Source organism: Bacillus rossius, assembly GCF_032445375.1.
Source record: "Bacillus rossius redtenbacheri isolate Brsri chromosome 9 unlocalized genomic scaffold, Brsri_v3 Brsri_v3_scf9_2, whole genome shotgun sequence".
Classification (NCBI taxonomy): Eukaryota; Metazoa; Arthropoda; class Insecta; order Phasmatodea; family Bacillidae; genus Bacillus; species Bacillus rossius.
Window position 1 is genome coordinate 15,080,785 of NW_026962013.1, and position 13,242 is coordinate 15,094,026.

Consider the following 13,242-nt stretch of genomic DNA (forward strand, 5'->3'; position numbering starts at 1 on the left):
CATATATGTCTCAGAGGGTGCTAATGTAGTTACATGAAAATTTATAAACATATTTGCAAAAATATTTAAGACTACATACAGTAATTTCCAAGAGTAGGTGCACTTACGGGAGAAACAAAATTCAAAAATGGTTATTTTGATTACTTATCTGCAAAAATGTATAAAAGTATTTTAAACCACTTATTTCCTTGACATATCACAAAGTTGTTAGATAACATTATCAAACTAAATAAGAGAAGCTCAATAAAATAATTTTCAGACTTTTATTTCAATATTTTCAGTTGGAAATTGAATCAGTATTGTCTATGGTCAAGCAAAACATACAATTACAAATAAAATACACTGTTCAATACCTACCAACACTAGTTGTTTTCAATCACATTTTCTAATCATTAGTTGGAGTACACCACAACACCACAGATGACCACACTTGTCAATATTTTAACGAACCCCCAAAATTTTAATAAATTCAGTTACTGTCTGCTTATGAATGTTGTCATTTGTAAATGGTCCCAATAATTATAATTTGGATTCCTAATCATACATATGAAAAATAAATAACACATTGCTCATTTATGTTGTATACACCTTCTCTTAGGAACATTGAATTTTCAGCTGCATTTGGTAATTTTAAAGGAAAGCCTCTTTCCTGAACAAAAAAAAATCTAATCAAAATTCTGATGTTTTTACTTACATGTTATGCAATTTTTCTCTGTAAGATACTTCAAATATTTTGCAGTAGTTTACATTTTTAACAAGTAGATAAGTCAGGTATATTTATTTCAAATACTGTGTGATACTATGAAAAGGGATGGGTTTGCTACATCAAATAGTGGGCATGGGATATATTAGGTGTGGTAAGTTCAATTTAAAATCCTTGATTAAGTATTATGGATCATTAGTATTTAATTAAGCTATGCTAGAAACATTTCAGATCATTTAAATAATTTCTTAGTTTTACCAATTTGAAATGTCTCTTCATTTAACCCAACACACCATCCTAACTCTCTAATATTTGTAATGCTACTAACCTAACCAGTCGCTGACACAACTTCAAACAGTATATTTTTATATGGCTTAACAAACTTAACTGTTTAAACAATTTCACAGTTAGCTAACATAATAACCAACAACTCTCACAATTTTACACTATCTATTATATAACTTAATCTAACCACTCCTTAAAAAGATTCAATCTGGAAAATTGTAAACAATATCGCAATGCCCTCTTAGATAATGTTTGGAAAATATGTTAGGACATTAATAAAAACTGGTTTTTGGATTTTTTTTCAGCTAAGAGGCTTTCTTTCAATTTTACTGTGCCATTTTGCAGAATTTTACTAAGTGCAATTTAGAAACCACAGGAAAGAATAAATACAAATAAGGGCATAATATAAAAATGGTTATCGACTGTAATATGCAAGCAATTTACAGTGTTTTCCCGTTTCCTGATTTCATTAATTCCATTCGCAACTTGTGTTCTTCTTCACGATGATTCTTTGCCTGCTCGTGAAGCTCTTTTGTATATATTGCAGCAGTTCTTGCTGCCCTCACTCGCAGTTTCTGCTCAAGCATCAAAAGCTTATGATGCTCAATTTCCCGCTTTTCTGTACTGTTAAGTTTATGCAGGCGATGCTGCAGTTAATCTTCAATTGCTACTTCACGACGTGTATTTGACTTATTGGAGCGTCCAGAAAGGAGAGCATCCTTCTTTCTCACCTGTGGGCTGTCAACCTCCACCTCATAAGTAATTTCTTCTTCAGACATAGATTCTGAAATGGGCAGCTCATAGTCATGGTCCAATGCAATTACTACCTGGTACTTAGCAGCATTTTCAGCACTGTCTGCGGAAACGACCATGTCATGATCGCCACCATCTACAATAAAGTGCTGTGTCCCAGCTAATGCCACTTCCAATTCGGGGTTCGTGGAGGGCTCCTGGACAAATGGACCACCACCAGTGGCCATTCGCTGCCTTGTGTTGGCAGCAAGGATCTTCTTCCTCTTCATTTTCTCATTTTCCCAACATTTCTTTAGCTGGGATGCAGTACGCTGCAACAAAAAAAGTAAAAACAATTGTAGTAATGCCATAAGTTCTGATAACTTTTCCAACATGCACAGTTTTATTATTTCAATAATGATGGAAAAACACAAACTTCTGAAAGCATAAAATGTATATTTTATGCAGAATATAATCCATCTAAAATACCACAATCTGATTTTATTAGCCTATTTAAATAGTTAATTTAAGTGATAGTTAAATGTGAAAGAAAAAATCGGCCAAAAATAATCTTTGCAGATGAGATATTTTAGAAAATTTTTATACACCCTTCAATGTAAAATAATTAAATTATTAACTGCTTAATGTCGCTGCTTTCAATAATGTGTATTAGAATTATGCAGAAATACATGATCAACTTTGGATTAACGAGAGGCAGTTAATAAAAAAATTTATAATGAAACATTGGGTACTATATGCAGTCCAACAGATCATATGATATAAAAACACTAAAGTACGTTCCTTTATTTTAATAATTTGCTACTAACCTTGGAGACTTCTGAATAAGAATTGAAATCTTTTTCAATCTCCTGCCAAGCTTTCCGCTTTTCGGCGACGTTTTTGAAATCCGTTTTTTTGGCTTCCACTATTTTTGCCCTATTTTCCACTAATGAAAATAAAATTGACTTCTCATTCATAGAAAACCTTTCGGCAAATTGCCTCGGAGCACAATCCATAACGACCACGTGGATCGGTGGATACACAAATGTTTATTATTTTCACATACAAAAAAAAAAATATACAATATAGGTTTCCTATTGGCCGAGGTTATGTCGTCATGAACGACGTCATTGATTTCGGGCCTTATTCGAGTAAACTCGGCCACCTTCGTAATTAAGTAGCATTCTTCACTTTACTTTGTAAAACCTAGCCGGGCTTATACTAAAATATTTCTAACATACGAAATTTAGTGAACTTCAAATCCTTCACTAAAGGAAGTACGAGTAGACACTTGGCTTCTAGTAGAATCTGTGCATACGGCCCTTAGACTCGTAGCATTCTAGCCAAATATCATTGGCGCTGATGAAACAAAAAGCTGTTGGAGCAATTGGAGCCTTTTGGAGCCTTCGATGTATGTAGCTGTATCAAAACAACATCACTGCAGATACTGTAGCAAGGTGTTTACCTTGATAAAGAATGCTGAACGGTATGAGAAGAATGATTGTGTTAAAAACCCACTACGTAAAATGTTAAGCTGTAATCGGTGTATCAGGTTGTTAACACGAATTGAGGGATTAAAAAGACATGGTAGAACATGTAAAGCCAAGCCTACTTACGTCATAGATCACATCGATGGATCCACTAGACTAAAGAATACAACAATAATTTTTCCTTGACCTGAGCGAGATGGTATTAGATCGATCGATCATGTTGAAGAACATAAATTGAATGATGCTGATGGCTTCGTGAAGACTGAAACTAATGGAAGTAACAACACCGTGAAAAGTGAGAATACAACCAAGCCGATATTCAGTAGATCCACAATACTTTGTAAAAATGATGGACTAATAAATTGTTTAACTTTCATGTGTGTACTATTTAAAAATAAATAAATTATTATATATTTTAAAGTATGTTTTATTTCTTGTATTCTGATTTCCAACTAAGCGTGTGTGTTTCCGCTACTGTATGTGTGATCATTCCGTTTCCTGTGTGTACTGCGTGTATTCGTTTCGTTTCCTGTGTGTACTGTGTGTACGTTCCGTTTCCTGTGTGTAATGTGTGTATACGTTTCGTTTCCTGTGTGTACTGTGTGTACGTTCCGTTTCCTGTGTGTAATGTGTGTATACATTTCGTTTCCTGTGTGTACTGTGTGTACGTTTCGTTTCCTGTGTGTACTGTGTGTACGTTCCGTTTCCTGTGTGTACTGTGTGTACGTTCCGTTTCCTGTGTGTACTGTGTGTATACGTTTCGTTTCCTGTGTGTACGTTCCGTTTCCTGTGTGTACTGTGTGTACGTTCCGTTTCCTGTGTGTACTGTGTGTACGTTCCGTTTCCTGTGTGTACTGTGTGTACGTTCCGTTTCCTGTGTGTACTGTGTGTACGTTCCGTTTCCTGTGTGTACTGTGTGTACGTTCCGTTTCCTGTGTGTAATGTGTGTATACATTTCGTTTCCTGTGTGTACTGTGTGTACGTTCCGTTTCCTGTGTGTACTGTGTGTACGTTCCGTTTCCTGTGTGTAATGTGTGTATACGTTTCGTTTCCTGTGTGTACTGTGTGTACGTTCCGTTTCCTGTGTGTACTGTGTGTACGTTCCGTTTCCTGTGTGTACTGTGTGTATACGTTTCGTTTCCTGTGTGTACGTTCCGTTTCCTGTGTGTACTGTGTGTACGTTCCGTTTCCTGTGTGTACTGTGTGTACGTTCCGTTTCCTGTGTGTACTGTGTGTACGTTTCGTTTCCTGTGTGTACTGTGTGTACGTTTCGTTTCCTGTGTGTACTGTGTGTACGTTCCGTTTCCTGTGTGTAATGTGTGTATATGTTTCGTTTCCTATTGAATTTATGTAATAACATTTTTTTAAAAAGAACTTGTGGTGTTTTTATTTTCTTAAACCAACACTTTTTTAGTATTTTTTTTTAAATTAAAGATGTTTTGTATCGGTCAGGGTTCGAACCAAGGACCTTAGTCGATCCAATCAATCATTATATGGATTACAAATTTATTTAATTAATTTTGGATTTTTTTCCCGCTTTTCTAGCTACATTATTACATGATTTCAAGATGGTGGTCGAATTTCAAGATGGCGGGGAGCACCTCCATAATAAATGATTACTGCACTGTAGCGGGTTAGAATAAAACTATCCAGATGGGAATGTCCTCTATAATACAAGTACACACACAAGATGGCGTACTCCGGCAGGTGGTGGCTCCTGGTATCATGTAATGAACATAAAATGTCGGATCCATGATGGCCGACAAGGACAAAGTCAAATTTCAGGGACAAAGTCAAATTTCAAGGTCAAGGTAAAATTTCAAGGTCAAAGGTCAAAGTTCAAGGTCAAGGTCAAAGTCCAAGGTCAAGGTCAAAGTTCAAGGTCAAGGTCAAAGTTTAATGTTAATATACAAGGTTAAAGGTATGGAGAACAGAACAATATATTAACACGATGTCAGCACACTCTAGCAGACGAAAACAAGATGGTGGACTCCAGCGGACGAAGACAAGATGGCGGACATGATGTCATACCAGCTGATGGTAAATACCTTGTTATTGGTGGAGGTAGGTCAATCTGTAGGTGGCTTCTGTGGTGGAAGGATCTGATTTTTTTATTTTTTGCCCTCACCGGGTTCGAACCGAGGACGGTAATCGATATAATCAATCGGAATTCTATTAAGTTAATTTCTTGATGAATTTTGGAATTTTTCCCGATTTTCTAACATAAAAATTACGGATTTCCAAGATGGCGTCTAAATTTCAAGATGGTGACTAAATTTCAAGATGGCGACCATAACGATAATTGCAACATTAATAGTATCCAATATGGTGGTCGTAACGTAAAGTGTAAGAATGGTATAGTACTCAACCAAGATGGCGGGTGTAACGAAATATGCAACATTTATATAAACCAAGATGGCGACCATAACGATAACTGCAACAGTGGTTTTTAAGATTTTTATTTAATTCGATTATTTAAATTTTTTAATGATTTTTAAAATTTTTCACGATTTTCTAACATAAAAATTGCAGATTTTCAAGATGGCGTCTAAATTTCAAGATGGCGACCATAACGAAAATTGCAACGATGACGTCATAATTCAAAATGGCGGACAACACAACGCCGGAATTTTCGAGAACACACAATTACGTCATCCAAAATGGCGGATCCAAGATGGCGGATCCAAAATGGTCGCCGGGGTCAAGGTCAAGGTCAAAGGTCAAGGTCACAACCGTCCGAGATGGCCGCCGCCGTGACGTCACAATCCAATATGTCGGACATGGTATCCTTATTCCTAGAAATGGCTTAACTGAAGCTTGAGTTAAGGATGCTTAAGCCGTTTTTAGGAATTTGGGTTCTTTCTAGGGCAAAACGACTTTAGAGGATTTTCGAAATCCTAATTTTTGAATTGTGGAATTTTTTGAGATTTTTTGGCGGAATTTTTTTCCACAGAAATGGAAATTTTGGCGAATTTTGAGGAATTTTGGGCAAATTTTGCCCAATTTTGGCGGATTTTGGCGATTTTTGAGGATCAAATTCAAGGTCAAGGTCATCCAAGATGGCCGCCGTGACGTCAGAGGTCGGTCGGTCATTGACCCCACCACACACCACAACCTGAATCCTGTTTCCGGACCGGCTATCCTATACTACTCTCGAGTATGCCTGTCGTGAGCCCCAGAAGCTCATTCTGGTGATCGTATTGTATCCTTAAAATTAAACTGGAGATAGTGTAAGTAACTCTGTTTTGCGTGCGCTGGTAGTATTGATAATGGGGAGCGAAGATAGCGTTATTTGTAGAGCGTCTCTTTAGCGTTTTTACGCTGAATAAGCTTTGTATACTAAAAATGAAACGGTTAAAAACTACTCAAACCCAGTGTAACTTAATGAAAAACTCCTAAAATCAGCGGAACTTCACATAAAAACTGTTAAAACTGATCCAAGCACATTCTAAACTGAGTATTATCAACAATTTTCGCGCTATGCCAGAATTCAAACACATGTACCTTCATATTGCTTCTGTTATTGGCTCACAGTTAATCTGAAGGATTTTGAGTCGATGCAAAAACCTTTAACCAAAGAAGTATCGAATCGCAAGCATCCCAATTGATAGATCTCACAAGTAAGTAGCAAATGAGCATGTGTCATTTTACCGAGTGTGTAGGGGATTCTGGAGTCCATTCCAGATGTCATTGAAACCCAGAATTTCCCAGTCTCTAATTATAAAAAACTTTATTCAGGTTCGTGTTTTCATACCAGCCGTGAGACGCTAGAATCAGAGAGAAATGAACATGTCTAGTCGAGACGTTCCCAAGAGCCGTAAGAGTTTTTAGGAACCACCTCCAAACACGATCCGCGCAAAGCCTGATACCTATATGATTTCCATATTTCAGGCTTTGTTTTTATTGGGTTTGTACAGGAAAGTGTGTGTTTAGGTGTCATTCGCAGTTTGCAGTAAACTCTTGGTCCCATGCTTGCATGGAAATCCAGGTGGTGCAAAACGTTTCTTCGATTTGGATATCTCCATCTCTTAGAAGCCCACTTTGAGGATACCAGAGATTGTACGCAGCCCACCTGCCACTGTGCACGATTCATCATGACCTTGACGATGCTGTCAGTGGTAGACGCAGGGGTGGGGTAAATGTTCAATTTCCCCCCCCCCCCCCCCCCAACTCTAAGGTGGAAATGTTTTCCAAAAGATCAATGAAGGCAGTATGTTATTTAGGGTGATGCAAGGTGAGTTGTTACAACATCTGCTATTTCAACTGTGTGAGAAGCAGCGTTGCGTACGGCTTCTTCTGTTGGCCCATATCGTCGCCTGAGAATTGGAGTGTCCTATGTTCATTGAAGTCGGAACTGAGATATAAGCATTTGAAAGTTCAAACAACTATGAATATCATGACATAGAACAAAATAATTTTGGTCTTAAATAAAGAACAAACATTTTTATGTGCGTAGACGTGTGTGGATATAGTACAAATGAATACTAATATTAATTTTGTGTCCATAACATAAAAAACCTAAAAAAGTGGACATAGAACACTCCAATACTCAGGCGGCGATATGTCAGTGTGTTAGTGTCTATTGCAATGTAAGTTATTTTAAATAGGAGTTCTTAATTGTTATTTCTTTTTCAATTTTACCCCCTTCCCCCCCCCCCCCCCAAAAAAAAAATGCTGTACACGCCACTGGATGCTATCTCAACTGGCCAGCGCGTAATTTAGTGGCAGACATGCCCAGGATGGGCGCTGGCAAGTAAGTTAGGAAGTTCTCGAGCAGAAAGAAAATCGATTCTGTAGGTCCTGATTTACGGGCACAGACGATAACAGCGCCAGTGTTTTCGCAGCGACCCGCGGGTGTATTAAACCCGATATCGCAGGAACCCCCCCAAGGAGACGTGCTCGGCTTGCCAAAGCGCTTCGCTCGAGTGTCCAGGCTTCGCCAGTTTTCCTCCCAGGCGGGTGCCTCTCATTTCAGGTTATGATTTTATATTTATATTAATCACTGATCAACTTTTAGACTTTTTCAATTGTTTAACTTTCACGAAATTAAAAATATATACAGCGCATACCTTTTGCATGATTAGCTGCAAAGGTAAATTTTTTTAAAGTTTTTGGGTTGTACAAACAAGGATAATTTAATTTATTGCAGAACTCAAACTTTTTAGGTTTAACTGCAATGCCACTGGCTACTTCATGATATGGTTTGCATTTCTATCACAAAAACTTATTTCACGTTTCTTGGCCATCAAAATAGTAACAAATTTGAGAATTTTGAAATGGTAGGTAAAATTAATTATTATTTTTTGAAAGAAATTCAAACCATTTCTTGAAGTAGCCATTGGCATGGCAATTAAACCTAAAAAATAATAATTCAGTTCTGCAATAAATTAAATTCTCCTTATTTGTACAACTCAAAAACGTTAAAAATGTAACTTTGGCAGCGAATTATGCAAAAAGTATGTGCTGTATATATTTTTCATTTCGTGAAAGTTAAACATTTTAAAAAGTCTACAAGTTTATCTGTAATTACTGTAAACATAAAATGTAGACCTGAAATGGAAGGCACCCCCTTAAGGGGCCCGCCTCGTCAGGGGTGTATGTGTGTTAGTGAGGCGGGATGATAAGCGCGACGCTCGCTGGTGCTTCCAGCGCGGTATAGCCTCTAAGCGCAAGTCTCTGAACTGGCGCGCATTCGTCTCGTCGTCACAAGATAACTGTGAAATTTGAGCGGTGACCGTAACATTATATGGCGGAGAAATGAAGATAAAGGTGTTATGCAAGCCCCTTAAGTACTTTCAAGAGTCTGTACTGATTGTTTTATGCCTAAAAATTACTCTGAAAACACGCGTTTTAGGCATTTTAACGCTTCTAAAAATACAGTTTAAAAACTTAATCCGAAATTAAAAGTACTTTTCGGCCCTCAGCGAACTCTTAAATGCTATTCGTAAATAGGCCCCACTCGGATATCTTGAGTAGTTTTGAAATCGCGTTGTTTTTCCTGAAGCTCTGCACACCGTATGTGTGCCCAGGTAGGCGGGCCCCTTAAGGGGCCCGCCTCGTCAGGGGTGTATGTGTGTTAGTGAGGCGGGGTGATAAGCGCGACGCTCGCTGGTGCTTCTAGCGCGGTATAGCCTCTAAGCGCAAGTCTCTGAACTGGCGCGCATTCGTCTCGTCGTCACAGGATAACTGTGAAATTTGAGCGGTGACCATAACATTATATGGCGGAGAAATGAAGATAAAGGTGTTATGCAAGCCCCTTAAGTGCTTTCAAGAATCTGTACTGATTGCTTTATGCCTAAAAGTTACTCTGAAAACACGCGTTTTAGGCATTTTAACGCTTCTAAAAATACAGTTTAAAAACTTAATCCGAAATTAAAAGTACTTTTCGGTCCTCAGCGAACTCTTAAATGCTATTCGTAAATAGGCCCCAATCGGATATCTTGAGTAGTTTTGAAATCGCGTTGTTTTTCCTGAAGCTCTGCACACCGTATGTGTGCCCAGGTAGGCGGGCCCCTTAAGACCGCGCCTCTTCACGGTCCCTCCTGTCGCCCTGGCGTCCGTCACCGCGTGGCAGCGACTGAGTGGACCCAGTGGTTCGCCTCCCACTTAGATGGCAGTACTGAGTATATGGCACCCGCTGTTGCCAGGTTAATGTTTATTTCTCTTGAGACAATTTCAGACTTAAATTAAAATGCCAGAGATAGTGATGAAATTACATAAAAGCCCTCAAATGATTGCAACGACAAGCAAATGAAGTAATTGTTTCGTATCACGTATCCCTTGATCCTAATGACATCTTGCTTGCTGTTTTAAATTAGTACTTTTTTTTTGTAAGAACGATAGTAACAATAATTTTTATTATTTTTTGTTGATTTTTCTATCGCCATAATGATAGAGTATACTGGGCTTTATTATTACAGTTGTAATCATATTGAAAAGCAAAATATTATATGCGACATATCAATTATTATTTCACAGGAGAAAATATGGGTAGAAGAATTTATAACTGTTAATAACAGGGAATTCCATTAAATAATATGCTATGCTCAAACAGAGCCAAAATTTAAAAATTAAATTATATAGTACATTTGTTGACAGAAACGGTTGAAACCAAGTTGGCGCATTTCAGTTACGTCTCCCTAGAATTAAAACTTGTATACTATCAGATGATGCTCGTGATGAAATGCAACAAAAAATGTGTTTATTTATAATTACATTTTTTCCCCTTCCAAAATACATTCTCTCCCCCCCCCCCCAATAGCCCTTTTTAGGGGTAGCCTGGTGCTCGGGAGTTTAATTGAATGCGATGTAGCTGTTTCATGTGCGTGCTGCGGTAGCACCCGGAAAACGTGAACGACAATGACGATACGAACACGGGGCCAAAAAGTTTTATCAACTTTTTTTTTAATTTTTCGTTTGTTCGGACGCCGATGTTCGATATCGCCTAGTTTTGGAGCTCTACATTTTAATTTTAATATTTTTTTTTGGTTATTGTCTCATTGTGGGTGAGGAGGGAGATAAAAAAAAGTGTGTGTTTGTGTGTGTGTGTGGGGGGGGACGGGTTTCCAACTACACGACCAGGGGCCGTGTCTCGCGGGCCGCGGGCCAGGGACACGACCCGGACAATTACCGCGACAAGCCCGCGCGAAACAACTCCGCGGCTGCGGACCTCCCCCCCCCCCTCCCCTGGTGGGACGTGTGCGGCGACCGCCCCCCGTGTTGGCGCTCGCCCAACACCGCCGAGGGACTCGCTGTTGGACCTCACGCCTTATCGGCGTTATTGCTGTGAATGCAGTCCCGCGGCTATAGAGACCGGAAAAATCCCGCGGTTTCTATAGGATAGACTCCACCAAGGGCGCAAATCAATCTGCATGGGGTTCGTGACGACCCCTGCGTGGCCCGAGAGTTTTGGGCGCGTGGGTTTCAAACCGACACAAGTCATCTCTGGATTCGGTGCTCGTATGTCGTAAACTGCCTGTGTGCGTGAGATGAACAGAAAACTTTATAAAATATGCTGAAAGTTTTCCGTGTAAAACTGTTTTGACCGCACCGTCTCACGGTCGCGAATTTGCAAGCGTAAGCGAGACTCCTCAGTGAGGGGCTTCTTAATTTCAAGGGGGTCCGGGGCCCCCTGCTTCCCCCCCCCTTCCCGGAACTATGCCCATGGACTCCACAGTCTCCTACGTACTCGGGTAAATGCCACTTGCTCATTTCTTAATATTGACTTGTAAGACCTGTCAGCTGGAATACGTGTGATTATATATTTCTTTGGCTGAAGGTTTTTGTATTGGCTCAAAGTTCTTCAGATAGACTGTGAGCCAATAGCAGAATCAGTCAGTATAAACGTACATGTGATCTGATTCTGACATAACATGAAATGAATCCGCCAATTTTTCCTTTCTCGAACTGTAACTCTCTTGGCTTTTGTTGTTGGGTAAAAAAGGTAATTTTATAGCCGTGAAAGGTCAACGCAGTGATCAAAATCATGAACAACTATGGGACTTTTTTTCTGTTGCGAAAATTTGATGCGAAATTAAAATGCAAGAAAGAATGATGAATTTACAGGACAAGCCCTAAAATGGTTGTAATGACAAGAAAATGAAGTAATTGATCCGTATCAGGTATGAAAGCAGGTTTATTCCATGATTCTGATGACATAATCCTGTAAATATAGATACTGTGGTACTTGGTGCTTGCTGTTTTGATTTAGTACGTCGAAAGATCCTGCACGTAACCAAATCTTGTGATATAACAATGGATTATGATCTTAAGTTAAATAAAAAGGAAAATATATTTTGTATTCAACTTTAACTCATTTAGGTACTGAGACAATACAAAGCATAAATGCCCAGGTAAGAATTCGAACCCAGTATTACTGCAAACTCTATTTTGTAATGATACAGTTGTTTTCATGAAATTGTACAAATTTACAAATATCCGTGATTTTACATGAATATATCTATGTCATACACAAAAAAAAAATCAGTTATACCCTAGAGTTAAAAAAAAAAATTAAAGACTCTAAAATTTTACTGTAGTCTTAACCGTAAACGTGTAAAGCAATACTTGTAAGGTTTTCTATGAATTCTATTAACTATTGATTTGTAGTTTTTGTCCTATCGGGGCAAACCCGGGCTTTAAAAGAACTCGAAACTGAACCTGGTAACGGGATTATGCTTCCACCCCCCTTACTTTATCGCTTGCGTCCTTCTCTACCTCTCGACGGCCCTGGACTCGCACCGCCAGTTATCGAGGTTTATTATTTTATTTTTGAAATTTGAATCCTATATTCTAATTTGAGAGGTAGATTTAAAGGTACTTTTTGTGTTTAATATTCGATATTCGCATTCGAAAAAAAAAATTGGAATTCGACCCCATCACTACTTTTCACAAGTGTGTGAAACGTGACGGACGTTGCCGTGAGGCGGTGGGCCCAGTTTACTCCCGTTCCGCCGCGCCTGAGCTCGCTCTCGCCTACCCGGGCACACACACGATGTGCAGAGCTTCACAAGAAACCACGTGCTTTGAACATTGCTCAAGAATTCCGAGTGGTTCTGTTTACTAAAAGCATTATGAATGCGCTGAGGGCGGATTTAGTTTTTCACCTGTATTCTTAAGAGAGTGAAATGAGCTAAATCGCGTGTTTTCGGAATAATTTTAGGCATGGAACACCTGTTACAAAGTCTTGAAAGTCCTGAAATGACTTGATTCATTTCTCCACCATATAACGTTATGGTTACTGCTCGAATTTTTATAGAAGACTGCGCGCCAGTTTAGAGCTAGATACCGCGCTAGAAGCTACATGCGAGCGTCGCACTTATCATCCCGCATCACTAACACAAGTACACCCCTGACTAGGCGGGGCCTCAAGTCCCAATCCATTCGTGCATGTTCGAGGTCATGACGTCGTTTGAGTCAGTACACGATCAGCACGCGTCGCGAAACGTTCTTGGTTCGGCGCAGCAGGGCGGGAGATACTGCCGAGGGCAGGATATTGCTGGTTGAAGCAGGACTCGGTCGTTGGATGAACGG

The 13,242-nt window shown here is 39.2% G+C and overlaps 1 protein-coding gene and 1 long non-coding RNA gene across 8 annotated transcripts in view; one reads left to right on the plus strand and one right to left on the minus strand.

The window, feature by feature from the left end:
- The window catches only part of LOC134543313 (tyrosine-protein phosphatase non-receptor type 13-like), a 369,574-nt gene that overhangs the window by 195,337 nt on the left and 160,995 nt on the right, over positions 1 to 13,242 (plus strand). The window lies entirely within an intron of this gene.
- Positions 250 to 2,785, minus strand: LOC134542758 (uncharacterized). Its single transcript, XR_010076850.1, has 2 exons — positions 2,548 to 2,785; positions 250 to 2,052 (listed from the first exon to the last, which is right to left on the minus strand). It is a non-coding gene; the product is annotated as an uncharacterized LOC134542758 (long non-coding RNA).